Below are 22,247 nucleotides of genomic sequence, written 5' to 3' on the forward strand. Positions count from 1 at the left end.
GCTCATGTGGCTGTGAGACGTCTCCATTAGTGATGTCGCGAACATAATGTGGGATTTGAACCCAAGGCCCCAGTGCTGCAAGTCAGCAGTGCTAACCTCTGAGCCACCATGCTACCCTTATCATACATCTAATATGCACGGTTGCTAAAATGGACAGAGATATCAGCAGAGAGTACCAGAAAAATTAGGCATGTACACATGGCTCAAAAATTTGGTATTGTTGCAGCCGCAGCTGTAGCAACACCCAGAAAAATTGCGGCAGCATAAAAAGTGCAGCATCAGAGGCCAGAAAAATTAGGCATGTACACATGGCTGAAAAATAAGAACAAGCGCATATCCAAGAGTCAAGAAGACTCTATAATGCAGGACGGAGAAACACACAAAGAAATTATTTTCTAAATAAAATTTTTCATCAAATAAAGAAACAGAGTTCATCCCTCTCTGTATTTTATTTTTGAAAATTTAAAGGGGTACTCCGGTGAAAACCTATCAACTGGTGGCAGGAAGTTAAACATATTTGTAAATTACTTCTATTAAAAAAATCTTAATCCTTCCTGTACTTATTAGCTGCTGAATACTACAGAGGAAATTCTTTTCTTTTTGGAATGCTCTCTGATCACATCACGAGCACAGTTCTCTCTGCTGACATATTATAATAACGCTTTATTTATTGTTGTCCTTAGTGGGATTTGAACCCAAGTCCCCAGCACTGCAAGGCAGCAGTGCTAACCACTGAGCCACCATGCTGCCCTTAGCATACATATGCTATGCATGGTTGCTAAAATGGACAGAGATGTCAGCAGAGAGCACTGTGCTCGTGATGTCATCAGTGTTCCAAAAAGAAAGGAATTTCCTATGTAGCATTCAGCAGCTAATAAGTACTGGAAGGATTAAGATTTTTTAATAGAAGTAATTTACAAATATGTTTAACTTTCTGCCACCAGTTGATTTAAAAGAAAAAAGGTTTTCACCGGAGTACCCCTTTAAGTTTAAAAATCACACGCAACAAGCGTTCCTTGGTGTAATGGTTAGTACTCTGGAAAATTCAAGTTAATTAGAAATTAAATTAAATTATCAGAAAATCCAGAAGACTCTATGATGCAGGACGGTGAAAATCACAGAGAAATCCTTTTCAAAATAAAATTTTTCATCAAATCAAGATGAAAGCAGCGGCCAGAAAAATTGCAGCAGCAGAAAAAGTGCAGCACCAGAGGCCAGAAAAATTAGGCATGTACACATGGCTGAAATATAAAAACAAGCGCATATCCAAGAGGCCAGAAGACTCTATAATGCAGGATGGAGAAACAGACAAAGAAATTATTTTCTAAATAAAATTTTTCATCAAATAAAGAAATGAAGTTCTTCCCTCTTTGTATTTTACTTTTAAGTAAAAAAAAATCACACGCAACAAGCGTTCCTTTGTGTAATGGTTAGTACTCATGAAAATTCAAGTTTAAATTATCATAAAGTCCAGAAGACTCTATAATGCAGGACGGTGAAAAACACAAAGAAATCCTTTTCAAAATAAAAGGGTCCCTCAACAGGCACGACAGCATGAAAGACCCCATTTGCACAAGGTTGGATGCCGAGCTACTCATATCCCGTTCCTCGTCCTCAGTGATGTCAGGGAAGGTATCATCTTCTTCCCCCCCAGCCACGTACAACACCGCCGGAACCAGATAGGTGACAAGAAGCACCCTGGGATGCCTGTTGTGGTTGGTCTTCCTCCTCCTCTTCAAAGCCACATTCCTCCTCTGACTCCTCTTCCTCACAGTCCTCTTCCAGCGTTGCCGCAAGTCCAGCAAGCGATGCTGATAAGGCTGTTTCTGGTTGTGATGGTGTCTACAACTCTTCCTCTTCACGCTCATCTACTGCCTGATCCAGCACTCTTTGCAGGGCACGCTCCAGGAAGAAAACAAACGGTATGATGTCGCTGATGGTGCCTTCGGTGCGACTGACCAGGTTTGTCACCTCCTCAAAAGGACGCATGAGCCTACAGGCATGGCGCATGAGCGTTCAGTAACATGGCAAAAAAATTCCCAGCTCAGCAAATGATGTCCTAGCACCCTGGTCATACAAATATTCGTTGACGGCTTTTTCTTGTTGGAGCAGGCGGTCGAATATTAGGAGTGTTGAATTCCAACGTGTCGGGCTGTCACAAATCAAGCGCCTCACTGGCATGTTGTTTCGCCGCTGGATATCTGACAACTGCGCCATGGCCGTGTAGGAATGCCTGAAATGGCCACACAACTTCCTGGACTGCTTCAGGACATTCTGTAAGCCTGGGTACTTGAGCACAAAGCATTGTACAATCAGATTACACACGTGTGCCATGCACGGTACATGAGTCAACTTGCCCAACCTCAATGCCGCCAACAAATTTGTTCCGTTGTCGCAAACCACCTTGCCGATCTCCAGTTGGTGGGGAGTCAGCCACTGGTCCACCTGTGCGTTCAGGGCCGACAGGAGCGCTGGTGCGGTGTGACTCTCCGCTTTGAGGCAAGTCAACCCCAAGATGGCGTGACACTGCCGTATCCGGGATGTGGAATAGCACCTGGGGAGCTGGGGGGGGGGGTGACGGTGATGTGGAGCAAGACGCAGCAGTGGAAGAGGACTCGGCCGAGGAGGTTATGGAAGAGGATGGAGTAGGAGGAGTAGAGGAGGTGGCAGCAGGCCTGCCTGCAAGTCGTGGCAGTGTCACCAACTCCTCTGCAGAGCCATGCAATCCATGCTTAGCAGCCGTCACCAGGTTTACCCAATGTGCAGTGTAGGTGATATACCTGCCCTGACCATGCTTTGCAGACCAGGTATCAGTGGTCAGATGGACCCTTGCCCCTACACTGTGTGTCAGACATGCCATAATTTTCTTTTGCACAATGGAGTAAAGGTTAGGGATTGCCTTTTGTGCAAAAAAATTTTGTCAGGGTACCTTCCACTGCGGTGTCCCAATGGCTACAAATTTTTTAAAGGCCTCAGACTCCACCAGCTTGTATGGTAAAAGCTAGCGGGCTAGCAGTTCCGACAAGCCAGCTGTCAGACGCCGGGCTAGGGGGTGACTTTGAGACATTGGCTTCTTGTGCTCAAACATCTCCTTGACAGACACCTGACTGTGGGCAGATGAGCAGGAACTGCTCAAGGCGAGAGACGGAGAGGCGGATGGTTGAGAGGGGGCAAGGAGGGCAGCAGTGGTTGACCTGGCTGAAGATGCTGGACCAGGAGGAGGATGGCGGCTTTGACTTTGTGTGCTGCTTGTACTTACGTGTTGATCCCATAGGCGTTTGTGATGTGACATCATGTGCCTTTGCAAAGCAGTTGTGCCTAGGTGAGTGATGGACTTCCCACGACTCAGTTTCTTCTGGCACAGGTGGCATTCTGGTGGTGGAAACAGCATGCGTTGATCGGCGCCCCGTCTGGCTGACCCCGGGTGCTGATGCATGATGTCTGACTGTGCCACTAGCTCCTTGCGACGACCTCCCCCTGCTTCCAACTCGTCTCCTCCTCCTCTCTGTCTCCCCATCTGAACTTTCCCCCTCTTCTTTGCTTCTAGCGGGCACCCACGTGGCATCCACGGACACATCGTCATCATCAACACCTTCACCGCTATCTGACACCACAAGAAAGGAAGCAGCAGCGGGTACAACATCATCACACCATACGTCCATGTGTGTAATGCTGCCTGACTGAGACATATCCCTGTTAACTACATCCTCTGGCAATAATGGTTGCGCATCAGTCATGTCTTCAAACTGATGTGTAAATAACTCCTCTGACGGATCAAGTAAAGCTGCTGTGGTGCTAGTGTTGGTGGTGGCGGCAGGCGGGCAAGTGGTAGCATGACAGGTGCCCGAAGCTAAGGTAGAGGAGGAGAAGGATGGTGCGTCAAGGTTCCGAGCGGAAGCTGTAGTAGATTGGGTGTCTTGTGATAGCCAGTCAACTAAGTCCTCAGAACTTTGGGGGTTCAGGGTACGTGGCCTCTGAACAATGGCCATTCTAGGGCCAAAGGAAATCCCAGCACCACGACGGCCCCTGCCTGTAATTTTTTTGGTTAAATTTGCACAAGTGTCACACCAAATGTGATTTGCACTAGGGTGACACAATTTGTCCTGCAGGCAAAAAAAAAAACTGGCAACTGTGTCGTGAACTGACAGTGACGACGGGTTTTATTTAACAGCCAAAAAAGGGTTTTTTATTTTTATTTGCACAACTGTCACACCAAATGTGATTTGCACTAGTGTGACAATGAGCAAAAAAGCTTGCCAGCGGAGTTCCCCTTTTAAGCAGTGGTCCTCAACCAGGGTGCCTCCAGCTGTTGCAAAACACACGGACTGATATATTTCAGCCCTTTGAATACTGTAGTAGTTAGTTGCTTTAAAGAAAAAAAGCTTGCCAGAGGAGTTCCCCTTTTATGCAGTGGTCCCCAACCAGGGTGCCTCCAGCTGTTGCAAAGCACACGGACTGATATATTTCAGCCCTTTGAATACTGTACTAGTTAGTTGCTTTAAAGAAAAAAAGCTTGCCAGCGGAGTTCCCCTTTTAAGCAGTGGTCCCCAACCAGGGTGCCTCCAGCTGTTGCAAAACACACGGACTGATATCTTTCAGCCCTTTGAATACTGTAGTAGTTAGTTGCTTGAAGGAACTTAAGTTTTATACTGGAGTACCCCTTTTAACCAGCGGTTCCCTCGCAACCAGGGTGCCTCCAGCTGTTGCAAGACACACGGACTGATATCTTTCTGCCCTAAAAAGGGCTTTTTTGGGTGCTGTCCTTAAAGCAGATGTTACACTAGTGCTTTAGAAGTAAACTGGACCCTGAATACACCACCTAGCAGCAACCTAGCTATTGCTTTCCCTATACAGCAGGAGCAGCTTCTCTGACCCTCCACTTCCTAAGCCTGCGGCGTCCGTGCAAGAGGTAGGAGGGTCTGGAAGGGAGGGACTGCTGCTGATTGGCTGTAATGTGTCTGCTGACTCTGACTCACAGGGTCAAAGTTAACTGCAATGTTAAAGTATAGGGGGCGGATCGAACTTCACATATGTTCACCCGGCGATGCGAACGCGACCATGCTAAATTCACTGGGAACTGTTCGCCGGCGAACAATTCGCGACATCTCTAGTCTCCATTGACCTGACCAGCCATCGTTTCCAACACGTGTTGTAGTAAATGGTGCAGTGGAATGACATCGTTCATCCCTGCTTGGATCATCAAGAAATCGATGATGGCTTTCCTCTGATCGTATATTCGATCCAACATATGGAGGATGGAATTCCAACGTGTGGCAACATTGCATACAAGACTGTTCGGGGATACCGTTTTGACACTGCAGCTCAAGGAGGGTGTGCTTTGCAGTGTACGAGTGGGTGAAGTGTATGCAAAGTTTCCTTCCCATTGTTAGGATGTCTTGCAAATGGGGGGAACACTTCGGGAACCACTTGACAACCAAATTGAACACGTCTGCCATACAGAGCGCATGGCTCAGCCTTCCTTGTCACAGTGCAGACAAGATGTTATTCCCGTTATCAGTCACCATGGTTCCCATTTCCAGTTTTCGTGGAGTAAGCAATGCTCCGATTTCTTTATGAATTACTTTTAGCAGTTCCTCCCCTGTGTGACTCTGTTCGTCAAGGCAAACCATGTGAAGAACAGCGTGACACCGCCGTGCCCTGCACACATGGTATGCTGAAGGGCCACTGAGACTTGTCTGTGCAGTGGAGGCTGAGGACACGGTGGAGGATGAGAAGGCGGAGTTGCACACTGTGACAGTTCCAATGGCCTGAGAGCGTGGAGGAGGTACACACCGGCAGGCTCAAGGACTGGCTCACCTTCTCTTCCACAAAATTGTGTAGGGCTGGTACTGCCTTCTTCGCAAAGAAATGATGGCTTGCCACTCTCCATCTGGGCTCGGCACAAGCAATCAGTTCTCTGAAAGGTGCAGAGTCCACCACTTGAAAAGGGAGGGACTGCATCACCAGCAATTTGGACAGGAGCACATTCAGCTTCTGCGCCGTTGGATGAGTGGGCGCATACTGTTGTCTCTTGGACATGGCTTCACCGATGGATTGTTGGCAGAATGACTGACTAAAAATAGGAAGAGCAGGAGCATCTGGAGCAACAGAAGGAGGGTATGACACACAGCTCCCTTCAGCTGAGGTGGTGGAGCCTTGGCTGGCTGAAAGAGGGAGTGGCATCCTTAAGAACTGAGGTACGCCCTGCATTTCCAGACCAGGATGTCTGCTGAGATCGTTCAGCAGGCATCCCGGCATATCGCCGAGGGGGGTCCTGAGATCCCCCCATATTGGCGATCACCGCAAATCACCGGTCAATTCAGACCGGTGATTTGCTGCGATTCTGTTCCCCACCACTCGCCGGGCGGGGATCGGAGCCAGATGCATGCTGAAATCATTCAGCAGGCATCCCGGCACAGTGCCGAGGGGGATGCTGAGGATCCCCCATATCGTAGATCGCTGCAGATCGTTGGTAAATACTAACCGGCGATCTGCAGCAATTCTGGGACATCTGGGTCACGTGTGACCCGATGACCCGGATAAGGATGATGATCGGTGGTGTAATATACACCACCAATCATTATCCGTACTGTACTGGGGGGTGGAAGTGTTGCCACCCCCCAGTACAGCTGTGATTGAGCGGCCGTAGTGACCACACCAATCACAGCAGTATGGGGAGGGGGGAGGTGGGTTTAAGGAACATGTTGCTCCGTTCTGCCCACCATTCTTCAGAGATCTGGTGTGCTGGATGGAGCCCCGTGTTGCCATCTACCCCCCTCAGAAGAAAAAAGTGTTTTCAGCACTATTTCAGTGTCATCTGGCACTTTATGCAATTAGGGACAACTTTAGGTTAGGCAGGGAGAGTTTTTAGGTGGTAAAAAAAGTAGAAATCTTTTTTTTTTTGGCGTATTGTCTGTAGGTGTCTGCGTGTCTGCAGCACCTTTAGCTGCATGACCCCGTCGTTACAGGGTCGCTGCGGTCTTACCCCAGCATTCTTTTTTAGTATACCATCTGTAGGTGTTTGCAGGTCCGCAGCACCTTTAGCTGCGTGACCCCGGCCCTACAGGGTCGTGCGGGCTGCCCTCATCGTTTTTTATTTTAGGGGATGACCAGACCTTTTTCTTTTTTTTTTTAAACCTGTGGCCGGGCCCTCTTAACTATAAAAGAGCTGTCCACCATCGTTGGTTAAAGCCCACCCGCCGCTGGTCAGTCCCATAGTACTTACTAATCAGAATTTTTTTGTGGTGAAGACGCTTTTTTGGGGATTAAAGCGTCTTTTTTATTCTATTTTTTGCACCTATAGGCGCCCAGTAGCAAGCCTGTGCTGTGTGTGCGGCCTGCCCCACCGCTGTCAGTGATTTATCACTGATCAGCATTTTTTTTGGGTTCAGGTGGGTGCTTTTTTCGGGTTTTAATAATTTTTTAATTTTATTTTTCTGTTTTCTTGTGTGGGGGTCTGTGTACATGCCACCAGCCACTGTTCTGGGCTGAGTGTCCGGACCCCCAACTGACTTCTGCATCCCCTGCCGGTACCAAGCGCTGATCAGTGTCCACACCACTGATTAGGTAAATACTTTACTTTGATGCAGGGTTTTCTGCGCTAGAAGTCTTTTTTTTTTTATTTTTATTTTTTTTAGTTTAGTTTTATTTTATATTTTTGTTCTTAGGGCGGGTAAGTTGGTAGTTTGGGGGGCTCCTGACCCTGTGCCCCATGCCAGTCTGAGTCCCCCTGGTGCTCATACTAGTCAAGCCCCCCAGCCAAGTTTACAGGTGCCCCGTACCGGCGAACTAGTCTGGACTCAGCCAGTGGACCATGAGCCCTTGATTCCTGAGTTTGTTGGCGATGAGCCCTTGATTCCTGAGTTTGTTGGCGACTCAGGAATCAAGATTGACATCGTCGGGTTCACTCAAATGGACTATTTCAGGTTTTTTTGTTGTGACAACTTTGCCAATCTGATGGTTGACCAGATGAACCTGTACGCATAACAGTTCGTCGCTGCAAACCGGGCTCATTTTTAGCTAGACCTAATGAATGGTACCAAGTCAATGCGGCCAAAATGAGGATCATTTGGGGCCTCGTGCTGCATGTCCGTCTAGTTAAAAAATCCAGTGTCAGGCAATACTGGAGTGGGTACGTCCTCTACCAGACCCCACTCTACAGTATGGCCTTGACACGTCCCCATTTCGAGACCACTCGGAAATGTTTGCATTATGCTGATAATGCGGCATGTCCCTCCCCCACGAAGTGATCCCTCGTATGACCGCCTGAATAAAATCAGGCCGGTCATCAATCACTTCGGGGCCAAATTTTGGGAGGCCTATGTCCCTGGGCGGGAGGTCGCTATTGATGAGTCTCTCATCAGCTTTAAGGGAAGACTCAGCTTCCCGCAATACATTCCAACTAAGCGAGCGTGGTATGGCGTGAATATGTGTAAACTTTGCGAGAGTACCTCAGGATACACTTGCAAGTCTATAGTGTATTAAGGACGAGATTCCCGTATTGAACCCCCAGAATGACCCCCACTCTGGGTGTTAGCGGGAAAATCGTTTGAGGCCTTTTGCACCTATTACTAGATAAAGGTTACCAACTTTATGTGGATAACTTTTATATTAGTATCCCTCGCTTCACATCCCTCGCTGCCAGATCCACGGTCCCTTTTGGGACAGTCCGGAAGAATCAAAGAGACCTTCCACCCCATCCCCTACACGCTCCTATCCCCCAGGGTGAGTCCAGGGCCTTTTCTCATGAAAACCTGTTGCTGGTAAGGTATAAGGTCAAGAGGGATGTCCTTATGCTCACCACAATTCATGGGAAAGGCAGCACTCCTGTCCCTGTGCGAGGTACCATGGGACCGGTTCTCAAGCCTGATTGTATTCTGGACTAAAATCAGTATATGGGGATAGTTGATCTCTCTGATCAAGTTCTCAAGCCATATAATGCCATGCGGAAAACACGAACATGGTACAAAAAAGTTACGGTCTACTTGGTACAGGTTGCCATGTACAACTCTTTTGTGCTGTTCCAGCACGCTGGCAACACAGGGACATTCCTGCAGTTTCAAGAGGAAGTTCTAAAGGCCCTCATCTTTGGTGACCACCAAAGAGAGGGTCAGAGCACCACTGGAACTTCAGTTCCCCGGCCAACACTTTCCAGGTGAGGTCCCCCACACTGCAAAGAAGGGACGATCCCAGAAAAAATGCAGAGTGTGTCACAGGAGGGGGATTCGGAAGGACACCACCACTCAGTGTGACACTTGCCCCGATCATCTGGGCCTCTGCATTAAAAACTGCTTAAGGTAGTATCAAACTTCCATGGAGCACTTCATTTTGAATCCTTTTCCCTAATTTTAATTCCCCAGAATTATACTCTAATATACCAGTCCAGAGTACATCGTCTTCCAAATTTTTAAAACCACCCCCCCCCCCCCCAAAATAAGCCAAAACCTCTTTCCCAATACTCCTGATAATATCTTTTTATTCCCCAAAAAATGGGTCATGGGACTCAGAGTCAACAGCATTGGGGGTTTGCAGTTGCCTCAAATGCGCAGAGCTCTCTCCCCACCTGAGCGGGGTGCGCATTTGAGGTAACAAGATAGGAGCGGCCACACACATCACATTTCCAGGATGATGATTCAGAGCATAGGGTTTGGTGTATCATTCTTACTTTCGGCTATACTCTGGGTAATCATTCTGGGATAATAATTGGCATATCAGTATTTAAATTGCAATTATCATCCCCCCCCCCCCCCCCCATAGTACACTTCATCCGTTCCTGGAAAATAAATTTAGGGAACACCCGTCGGTTCCAAATCTCCACTTCACCCCTATACACCTTCCCTAGGGGGTGTGCAGTTTGTAATAGGCTCACATGTGGGTTTTAACACCTTACCAATACACTACCACATGCAATATCCTGACCAGATACGAGCTATACAGAGACATCGCTACTCAGACTATTTGTAATCAACCATACAAGGCACGATCTCTGTGCATACATCTATAAGTGATACAGACTATTTGCCACACTGGGATGCCAGTACTTTTTACCCTGAATATTATATGTCTATTTTATTTTATTTCATTGTATGAATATTTTATACATTCACTACCTTGCTTATCGTGGTGAGTCTGATGTAAGGGCCCTACAAAGGACACCACAAGCACTATCATTGTGATAATAAATTGTTTTAAATTAATACACTGGATCTACATCATTTTTTACATATATATTTTATATACATCCATTTATTGGTGATAATCAAGCCCAGACTTGAGGAAAGTGTACCCCCCACTCAATACTCGTCTGGCAGTAAAACTGTTGTCTCTATTGTCGGGTTGCAGCTACCTATACACATTTTTGTCAATAAAGTATTGAGATGAACTTTTGTTATTGACCAAATACTTATTTTCCACCATAATTTGAAAATAAATTCTTTAAAAATCAGACAATGTGACTTTATGTTTTTTTTTTCTCATTCTGTCTCTTATAGTTCAGGTATACCTATGATGAAAATTACAGGCCTCTTTCATCTTTTTTTCCCCTGAAGTCGTGGCATTTTTCTCCCGTAGAAGTCTATGGAAATAAAAAAAACGCCAAGAAAAACGCCATGTGGGTTTTAACTTTGGCATTTTTGCAGGCGCTTTTTTGGCGCTTTAGAGATCCAAAAAAGTGATAGAGATACCTTGTGTCGTAGGGTACCATTAAAAAAATTATAATAAAAAGATACAGTAGTGATGGAAAAAATTGTATTTAACAAAATTTTTCTTTTTTATAACAAAATTTTTATACATTTTTAAACAGGGATCAATTTATGTGTGCGGGCAGTGCACTAAAAATGTAACCAACAATAATAAAAATGTGTGTGTGTTTTTCACTTTTTATTCTTAATTTTTTAGATTTTTTAGGTAGTACTACTACTCCAAGCATGGGACACATTGTTCCATGATGGGAGTAGTAGTACCTGTACTAATAGACAAATCGCCCTGGGTCTGTTGCGATCCTGTATAATGTATAGATGCGGGCAGCCGCTCTTCTATAGTCCCCTGCACTGCCATATATATACACCTATTCATATTTCCCGCAGAGTTGTGATTGGCCAGATGCTTCCAGCCAATCTCAGCTCACTGTGGGAAATATGAATAGGTGTATATACATACGTCAGTGCAGGGGACCATAGAAGAGCAGTCGCCCGCATCTTTACATTATACAGGAGGATCACAGTGGGTGTCAGGAGGGGCATCCACTGTGATCTTTCCTTAACTGCAGGTACTACTACTCCCAACATGGAGCACACTCTGCTCCATGCTGGGAGCTGTAGTACACTTGTTGCGATCTGTCTATTAATGCAGGTACTACAGCTCTCAGCATGGAGCAGAGTGTGCTCCATGTTGGGAGTAGTAGTATGTGCAGATGCGATCATCCTATCTATTGCAGAGATGTGGAGCGGCTTTCTCCTGCGCTCGCATCTCTGCACTATACTCCGGCCGGCCAGTGATATGAATAGAACATCACTCATCATATTTCCCACTGAGAGGGGGGATTGGCTGCCACCATCCCCAAAAAATGCAATTTCCTTTCAAATGCAAGAAACCCAGAAAAAACGTCAGACGCAGGAAATTGCACTGGTGTTTTTTCTAGCGTTTTTTTCTGTGAAAAAAAAAAACGCAGGGAAATAAACCAAGTGGAATCCTAGCCTAAGTGGGAGAACTTGCACAATTGGTGGCTGACTAAATACTTTTTTGCCCCACTGTATGTGTGACTGTTACCTGCTTTTGAATTGAATTTTGTTTATTTGCCAATGGTTTTTACAATCTAATTGCAGCTGTAACACATCTGCACAACAGCAAGTTGCAGACAAAGCGCACTAATATTTTGGTTGTGTGACTTTTATTCAATTACGACCAGGGCTACATGGTGAAGGAAAATTGCATCTAATTTGTGTGACCAAAATACTTGTACTATTTCTCTGCGACTTGCACTTCACTTTATTGCAGTTGCAATTTACCTATAAAAAGGTCAAATCTCAGAGAAGCTGTAAGCAGGTTGCAGTCACATGCAACTTGCATTAAAGGGGTACTCAAGTGGAAAACTATTTTTTTAATATCAACTAATGCCAGAAAGTTAAACAGATTGGTAAATTACTTCTAATAAAAAAATCTTAATCCTTCCAGTACTTAGCTGCTGTATGCTACAGAGGAAGTTATATTCTTTTTGAACTTCTTTTCTGACCACAGTGCTCTCTACTGACACTCTTTTTATTATAAAAATACAAAACTTGTCCAATACAGAAAAAAAGAAAAAGAAAACAAGCTTAACCAGCTATAACATAAATCAAAAACAAAACCCTGCCTAACCGGCCAGCCCAGCATAACAGAAAAATTTATAAATAAATAAACCCACTTACCTAACCAAACTATCTAAACAGCACACTGACACACACATACCGAAAATGAACATAAAAATAGCACAACTTGGCTTAATAAATAAATAAATAAATAAATTAGCACTACCTGGCTGTAACTCAAAAACATCCATTCTCGGGAAACACACAAGAAGAAAACAAAACAATAAAACAAAACAGAAAACATAGCAAGTACACCACTGCAAAAAAAAAAATTATAATAATAAAAATTAAAAATTAAGCTGGAATAAACCTAATAAACCACGTATCAATTGAAATAAACCAAATAAACCACATATCAACATAACTGGTCCGACTGCCAAAACAATATAGAATATAAATAAACAAACAAATATATAAACATATAAATAAACATATGCATAAACAAACAAATGCACTACAGAAAACCTTTTTACAAAATCAACAGAAAACCCTAGGGAAAAAAATAAATAAATAATAAAATTTAAAAAAAACCTACACTAAAACTGTGCCCTCACCCACACCACCCCTTCTGCACATAGGTCAGAGTCCTACCGTTCATACAGTTCACAAAGTCCTGTCCTTGACTGACCCATGTCAGGTCCTCCCCAAAGCAAACAAATAAACAAAAACACCACCACCCGCAAAATACACCCTCCCCACCTAGCACTCCTCCCAACCAACTTATACACAAACTTATGCACACTAAACCACAACCCACTTTAGGCCCAAGTTTGGTCGCCTGTAAACCCTTCATAACGTATCAGCTTAAAACAAAACAAAAAGCTAACTTGCACATGCATTAGCCCACCACCGGGAAGAAGGATGGCAGACTTGATACATCAAATAATTTTAAACTCTTTCCCTAACTCCCCCTACAATTCTCCCTAATTCTATCCCTCCATTAAAACTGACCCTACTCTCACCCTATCTCTATCCCTATAACACTTCCCCTAACCAAAATAAAAGGTACTCTACCAAAAAGGTCTAGTACCAAGGGCACATCAAAAGAAAACCCTCTCCATAGGAGAGAAGCCCTACTGGTACCAAGACTGCCATACTCCAAAGACCTGATCTTCCCGAGGTCACCGGTGATATTGCTACAGACCTCCACCTCGGAGAGAATTTTTTGTTGGGTCGACACTAAACACCGTGCGTTCCACGTGTAGTACCTAACCACTAAGCTAACTAAGAATAAAGTGCCCCGGTCTCAGCCACCCAGGTTCCTAAATGCCCCATAAGCCCACTCCGGATAGGTAAGGCCGGCAAGTTGACTCCAGCCGATGGAAGCACCAATCCGGTTGTAAACCCCTATATTAAAGGGACAATGAAGCAGGAAGGGGTCCATGCTTTCCAGCGGGTCCCCCGCACTCTTCTCGGGGACATCCCCGGTCATCAGAGTTCCTGCACTTCAGGTTGTCCCTTACATAGAGCTTCCCCTGAAAGCAGCGCCGGGCCAAGTCCCAAAACTTCTCGGGGATCCTTTTCATGTTCAAAAGATGCAACCCCACCCTCAGATCCCGACCTGGGCAGTCCCTGAGCGCCAGAGGCTTCTGGAAGTAGGTCAACAGAACCCGTTTGTCAAGGAACTGCCTTGACTGGGTCCTGATCTCCCACACTCCCAGACCCCACCGACGTATTGCCTTCAGAGTCGTGAAAGCGTAAGCCGGAAGATGTCCATGGGGCGTACGGAGGTCCTTCACTTGTCCTCCTCTCTCCCATTCCTGGATGAAAGGCCGAAACCATTCCCTGCAGGAGAGTACCCATGGAGAAGCCCTCTCTGACCAGAGGTTTGAGATGTTGGCTTTCAAGAAGGTGTTCGTTAAGAACACCACTGGGTTTACCATAGATAAACCCCCTAGTCTCCTCGTGCGGTACGTAACCTCCATCTTGACTAGGTTCATCCTGCTCCCCCATAACATCTGGAAAAACAGGCTGTAGATCCTAGTGTAGTAAGCCTCTGGCAAGATACATACACTGCCCAGATAGATAAACAAGGGGAGCAGGTAGGATTTGATCAGGTGTACCCTTTCCCTGAGGGTCAAAGACTAACCCTTACACTGGTCCACCCTCTGAGTGGCATCCTGGAGCTTACCATCCCAGTTTTTAGTGGGATAATCATCCTGGCCGAATGTGATGCCTTAAGACTTTTGCTGACTCTTGGGGCCCTGGAAGGGTGTCCGGGAGATCAAACATGGGATCCCCCCCTCCCAGCCAGAGACTCTCACACTTATCCCAGTTGATCTTAGACCCGGATGCCTCCGAGATGCGGTCCACCTCCGACATCACCACATCGACCTCCTCTCTCCAGGAAACGAAAATAGTGACATTGTCAGCGTACGCCACCACTCTCTGGGTGACATCCAGCTCCGCCAGACTAATCCTGACTCTCGCCAATGACCCACAATCTACCCTCCATATGAAGGGATAGATTTCGAACACATATAAAAGCGGGCTCAAAGGACAACCCTGACGGACTCTTGAATATCTCCCACCACTCCAGCTTATTACTACAAAGATCAAGTAAAGGTACCTGACTCTGAAGAAAATCCTCAAAGGACTGTCTTACCTCCGCTTCCTCCAGGAGGGACGAATTCAGCTTCCAGTAACCTTTACCCATCCGGGGGTCTCCGAAACATTCAGGGAAAACAAAATCATACAGTGATCGGAGAACTCCACCTCAACCACAGACACTGCGGAAGAGACGGCTTCCTCTTTTAAGTAAAACCTATCTATCCTAGACCTGGGACTACATTGATGATAGGTGAAACCCGCGTGGCCTGAGGGGCTCCGGATGTGGGCCTCCTCTAGGCGAGCTTCTCTATCTATGCTAATCAGTGCCACACTATTGCAAGTCAGCGGACCATTGGAGCTTCTCCTATCTTGGGACCTCATGACATTATTGAAGTCCCCTCAAAAGATCACTTGCCAACTCGTAAAAAGAAAGGACTTAATCCTCATGAAGAGATCTTTACGGCCCCGCTTAGTTTGCGGGGCGTAGATGTTAATGAGCCAGAGCTCCTGTCCCTTCATGAAGACATCTTAGATCAGGCACCTCCCATTTCTAATTCAATAACCCGTCGGCATTCAACAGGAGCGGTAAAAAGGACCGCCACCCCACTATACGGCTCAGCCGCAAGAGACCAGTGGGAGGGAAAGCGCCTCCACTCCTGACTTTTACCAGGGAGGCTAGATCTGACAACCTGGTCTCCTGTAAAAAGAAAATGTCAGCTTCAACACGGCCGAGAAAATCAAAGGCTGCAAATCTAGCCGTATCAGACTTTATGCTGGCACAGTTAATAGATGCCAGCGCCAATGGGGTGAGTGCCGCCATACAGGGTGATTAAATTAGACGGCCACACCCTTCACTTTTGTTTTCCCTTCTTTTTTGCCCCCTCCTCCCCCGAAGAAAACGAGAGGGCAGGACCACTCTTGGATCTTTTTTTCGATTCTGATAGTGTTGCAAAATTCATCTTTCAGTCCTTTTCAGATACTTTTGAAAAAGGGGAAAAAAGATACTTTGCTTGCTATATACAGTAGAATGACGTTGTTACGCCGAGCGCTCCGGGTCCCTGCTCCTCCCCGGAGCGCTCACGGCGTCTCTCTCTCTGCAGCGCCCCGGTCGGTCCCGCTGACCGGGAGCGCTGCACTGACATGGCTGTCGGGGATGCGATTTGCACAGCGGGACGCGCCCGCTCGTGAATCGCATCCCAAGTCACTTACCCGTCCCGGTCCCCTGCTGTCATGTGCTGGCGCGCGCGGCTCCGCTCTCTAGGGCGCGCGCGCGCCGGCTCTCTGAGACTTAAAGGGCCAGTGCACCAATGATTGGTGCCTGGCCCAATTAGCTTAATTGGCTTCCACCTGCTCCCTGGCTATATCTGCTCACTGCCCCTGCACTCCCTTGCCGGATCTTGTTGCCTTGTGCCAGTGAAAGCGTTTAGTGTTGTCCAAGCCTGTGTTACCTGAACTCTTGCTATCCATCTTGACTACGAACCTTGCCGCCTGCCCGACCTTCTGCTACGTCTGACCTTGCCTCTGTCTAGTCCTTCTGTCCCACGCCTTCTCAGCAGTCAGCGAGGTTGAGCCGTTGCTAGTGGATACGACCTGGTTGCTACTGCCGCAGCAAGACCATCCCGCTTTGCGGCGGGCTCTGGTGAACACCAGTAGCCTCTTAGAACTGGTCCACCAGCACGGTCCACGCCTATCCCTCGCTGACACAGTGGATCCACAACCTGTAAGCCGAATCGTGACAGACGTGGGCTGCTTTGAACACAAATGTTACCAATAAAAGTAATGGGCAGACATGCCATACACGCAATATAGTTACACACATTTGTTGCATACAATGTCCAAAAGTGTTGAGAAAAGTGCCTTAACACCTTAACCCCTTAAGGACCAAGCTCATTTTCACCTTAAGGACCAGGCCAATTTTATTTTTGCGTTTTCGTTTTTTCCTCCTCACCTTCTAAAATCCATAACTCTTTTATATTTCCATCTATAGACCCATATAAGGGCTTGTTTTTTGCGGGACCAATTGTACTTTGAAATTAAACCTCTCATTTTACCATAAAATGTACGGCAAACCCAAAAAAAATTTTTTTTAGGGAGGAAATTTAAATGAAAACCACAATTTTGTACATTTTGGAGGATTTTGTTTTCACACTGTACAATTTACGGTAAAAATGACATGTGTTCTGTATTCTGTGGGTCAATACGATTAAAATGATACCCATGGCTAGATACTTTTATATTTTTGTACTGCTTAAAAAAAATCTAAAACTTTTTGTACAAAATCAGTAATCTAAAATTGCCCTATTTTGACCACCTATAACTTTTTCATTTTTCCATATATAAGGCCATATGAGGGCTAATTTTTTTGCGCCGTCATCTGTAATTTTTTTTATTGATATGACATTTGCATATATAAAACTTTTAGATAATTTTTTATAAAACTGTTTTGGAATAAAATGTGACAAAAAGGCAGCATTTTTGGACTTTTTTTATTTTTTACGTTTACGCCGTTCACCGTACGGGATCATTAACATTATATTTTGATAGATCTGACATTTACGCATGCCTGAGATACCAAATATGTTTATACATTTTTACGCTTTTTGGGGGTAAAATGGGAAAAACTGACAATTTTCATTTTTATTGGGGGAGGGGATTTTTCACTTTTTTTTTACTTTTTATTTTAACATTTTTCAACTTTTTATTTTTTACACTTTTTATGTTACCATAGGGGACTATCTATAGCAGTGGTCTTCAACCTGTGGACCTCCAGATGTTGCAAAACTACAACTCCCAGCATGTCCGGACAGCCGTTGGCTGTCCGGGCATGCTGGGAGTTGTAGTTTTGCAACATCTGGAGGTCTGCAGGTTGAAGACCACTGATCTATAGCAATTATTTGATTGCTAATACTGTTCAGTGCTATGCATAGGACATAGCACTGATCAGTATTATCGGCTATCTCCTGCTCTGGTCTGCTCGATCTCAGACCAGAGCAGAAGATGCCGGGAGACGCCGGGAGATGGACGGAGGCAGGTGAGGGGACCTCCGTCTGCCATTACAGATGATCGGATCGACGCGGCAGCGCTGCGGGCGATCCAATCATCTATTTTAACGTGCGCATTGCCACAGATGCCGTGATCTGTACTGATCACGGCATCTGAGGGGTTAATGGCAGACATCTGCACGATGTCGGCCATTACCGGCGGGTCCCCGGCTGCTACCAGAACCTGCCGTGTATGACACAAGCACCGCTCCGATGCTCACGGTCATACACAGGATGTAAATGTACGTCCTGGTGCGCGAATTACCGCCAAGCCAGGACGAACATTTACGTCCGTGGTCGTAAGGGGTTAAGGACTCTTTTCAACCTAAGGGCCCGAACATTTTTTGCACATCTGACCACTGTTATTTTAACCCTTTCCCGCAAATTGATGTTTATAAACGTCCTAAGTGCGGTCCCTGTCTATAACGCGTCATAGCGGGATGGTCCCAGCGCCTATTTCCAGCCGTGACCTGCGGCTAATAGCGCGCGGCCATGATCCTTCGGCCATGCGCTATTAACCCTTCCGATGCGGCACTCAAAGCTGAGCGCTGCATCGAAAGTGAAACTAAATGCTTCCGGCTGCTCAGTCGGGCTGATCGGGGTCATCGCGATAAAATCGCGAGGCCCCAATCAGCTACCCAGAGAAAAGAAGGTCTCTTACCTTCTCCGGTGGCGTCTGGGCTCCGATTGATTACTCCCAGCCTGAGTTACAGGCTGGAGCAATCAATCACCGATTTCACTGATTGTTGCAATGCAACGGCAAGGCCGCAGTCTGTGAATGAAATCAGCCATTGCAAGATGATAGATCTCTATGGCACCTATCAGCTTGCAAAAAAAAGTGTTAAAAAAAGTTAACCCTTTCACGTATTTCCTTCTGAATTAATAGTTTAAATCACCCGGCATTTCCTAGTAACAAAATAAAACAGTGTAAATAAAAATAAAATACACATATGTGGTATCACCGTGTGCGGAAATATCCGAATTATAAAAATATACCACTTTTTAAACCGCGCGTTCAAAAAAGTGAATTAAAAGTGATCAAAAAGTCTGATCAGAACAAAAATGGTACCGCTAAAAACTTCAAATCACAGCGCAAAAAATGAGTGCTCATAGCCCCCTGAACGCAGAAAAATAAAAAAAGTTATAGGGCTCAGAAAATGACAATTTTAAACGTATACATTTTACTGCATGTATTTATGATTTTTTTCTGAAGTAATGCACAAGTAATGCACAATTTAACCTATACAAGTAGGGTATCATTTTAACCGTATGGACCTACAGAATAAAGGTGTCACTTTTACCGAAAAATGTACTGCGTAGAAACGGAAGCCCCCAAAATTTACAAAATTGCATTTTTTCTTCAAGTTTGTGAATTTTTTTTTCCATTCTGCCGTGGATTTTTTGGTAAAATGACTAATGTCACTGTACAGTAGAATCGTTGGCGCAAAAAATAAGCCACAATACAGATTTTTAGGTGTAAAATTGAAAGGGTTATGATTTTTTAAAGGCAAGGAGGAAAAAACGAAAATGCAAAAACGTGAAATCGCTCAGTCCTTAAGGGGTTAAGCATTAATAACTCTGGGATGCTTTAACTTTTCATTCTGATTCCGAGAATGTTTTTTCGTGACATATTCTACTTTAGGTTAGTGATAAATTTGTGTTGCTACTTGCATCATTTCTTGGTAAACTGGTCGCTGAAAAACTTGATGAAAAATGTAAAAATGTAGCATTTTTTTACTTTGAAACTCTCTGCTTATAAGGAAAATAGACATTCCAAATAAATTATATATTGATTCAAATATACAATATATCTACTTTATGTTTGCATCATAAAGTTGCCATGTTTTTACTTTTAGAAGACATCAGAGAGCTTCAACGTTCAGCAGCAATTTTCCAATTTTTTACAAAATTTTCAAAATCGGAATTTTTCAGCGACCAGTTCAGTTTTAGTGTTCAAATGTTTTTATTGAATTTTTCAAGAATTTACAAACATATAACACAGGCCATTACAACTTCATGGCCCTACAAGAAACAATATAAGAATAAAACACAAAAGAAGTGGATATGAAGGGCCTTCATATTAGAAATACCCCATAAATTACCCCATTATAAAAACTGCACCCCTCAAAGTATTCAAACTGACATTCAGAAAGTGTGTTAACTCTTTATGTGTTTCACAGGAATAGCAGCAAAGTGAAGGAGAAAATTCAAAATCTTCATTTTTTAAACTCGCATGTTCTTATAAGCACAGTTTTGTAATTTTTACAAGGGGTAAAAGGAGAGAAATCACCCTAAAATTTGTAACTCAATTTCTCTCAAGTAAGAAAATACCTAATATGCGAATGCTAAGTGCTCTGTGGGTGCACTAGAGCACTCAGAAGGGAAGGAGGGACAATCAGATTTTGGAGAGTGACTTTTTCTGAAAGGGTTTATCGGGGCATGTCATATTTAGGAAGCCCCTATGGTGCCAGAACAGCAAATAAAAAACAACACGGCATACTGTTTTGGAAACGACACCCCTCAAGGAACGTAACAAGGGGTACAGTGAGCCTTAACACCCCACAGGTATTTGCCAACTTTTCGTTAAAGTTGGATGTGTAAATGATTTTTTTTTTCACTAAAATGCTGGTTTTCCCCCAAATTTTACATTTGTACAAGGAGTAATAGGAGAAAATGCCCTCCAAAATTTTTAACCTCATCACTTCTGAGTATGGAAATACCCCATGTGTGGACGTCAAGTGCACTGCGGGCAAACTACAATGCTCAGAAGAATAAGGAGACACATTTGGCTTCTGGAAAGCAAATTTTGCTGAAATGGTTTTTGGGGGGTATGTCGCATTTAGGAAGCCCCTGTGGTGCCAGAACAGCAAAAAATAAGCCCCACATGGCACACTATTTTGGAAACCTCTCAAGAAACGTAACAAGGGGTACAGTGAGCCTTAACACCCTAAAGGTGTTTGGCAAATTTCTGCTAAAGTTGGATATGAAAATGAAAGATTCAATTTTTTTCACTAAAATGCTGGTGTTACCCCAAATAGGAGAAAATACCCCATATGTGTATGTAAAGTGCTCTGCGGGCGAACTACAATGCTCAGAAGAGAAGGAGCGCAATTGAGCTTTTGGAGAGAGAATTTGTTATGCAAATGAGTATTGAGTTTGTTACTCAACTCAGTGTTTCCCAACCCTTGTGTCTCCAGCTGTTGTAAAACTACAGCTCCCAGCATGCATGGTCTGTCAGTGCATGCTGGGAGTTATAGTTTTGCAAGAGCTGGAGGCACACAGGTTGGGAAACATTGAGTTAGGAAACAGACAATGTTTCCCAACCAGTGTGCCTCCAGTTCTTGCAAAACTAAAACTCCCAGCATGCCCAGACAGCCAAAGGGCATGTTGGGAGTTGTATTTATGCAACGACTGGAGGAGAACAGTTTGGAGACCACTGTGTAGTGGTCTCCAAATTGCAGCCCTCCGGATGTTGCAAAACTTCAACTCCAACCATGCTCAGACTGCCCAGGCATGCATAGAGTTGTAGTTTGGCAACATCTGAAGGGCCAGATGTTGCCGAACTACAACTCTCAGCATGCCTGGACAGTCTAGGCATACATGGGGCTGAAGTTTTGCAACATCTGGAGGGCTACAGTTTGGACACCACTGTATAGTGGTCTCCAAACTGTGGCCTTCCAGATGTTGCAAACTATAACTCCCAGCATACCGAGACTGTCCAGGCATGCTGGGAGTTGTAGTTCTGCAATATCTGAAGGGCCAGATGTTACAGAACTACAACTCCCAGCATGCCTGGACTGTCTGGGCATGCTGAAAGTTGTAGTTGTGCAACATCTGGAAGGGCACAGATTGTAGACCACTGCACAGTGGCTGTTTGGGCATGCTGAGAGTTGTAGTTTTGAAACTCCTAGAATCAGCAGTGAAGATCCTTTCTGCTGCCGGTCCCGATCCCCCCGTTTCCTCCAGGTATCTGTCCCACCTGCATCAACAGCCTCAGCAGCTGTCGCTGTCTCTGACATCTCTGATCATCCCTATTTTTCAGGTCACCAGAAACCTGATCAGCCCAGAATCGCCGCAAATTGTCAATCTGAATTGATCTCAAGACCCCCCATGTGTTTGCACAGGGTGCCTGCTGAGCGATTTTAGCAGGCATCCTGGTCCGGTCCCTGCCTGGCGAGCGGTGAGGACTGGAATTCCCACGGGCGTACAGGTACGCCCTGGGTCCTTAAGAGGTTAATGCCAACTTAACAATATTGGGGGAGATTTATCAAAACCTGTGTAGAGGAAGAGCGGTGCAGTTGCACATAACTAC

This window comes from Hyla sarda, chromosome 5 (assembly GCF_029499605.1).
Source record: "Hyla sarda isolate aHylSar1 chromosome 5, aHylSar1.hap1, whole genome shotgun sequence".
Taxonomy (NCBI): domain Eukaryota; kingdom Metazoa; phylum Chordata; class Amphibia; order Anura; family Hylidae; genus Hyla; species Hyla sarda.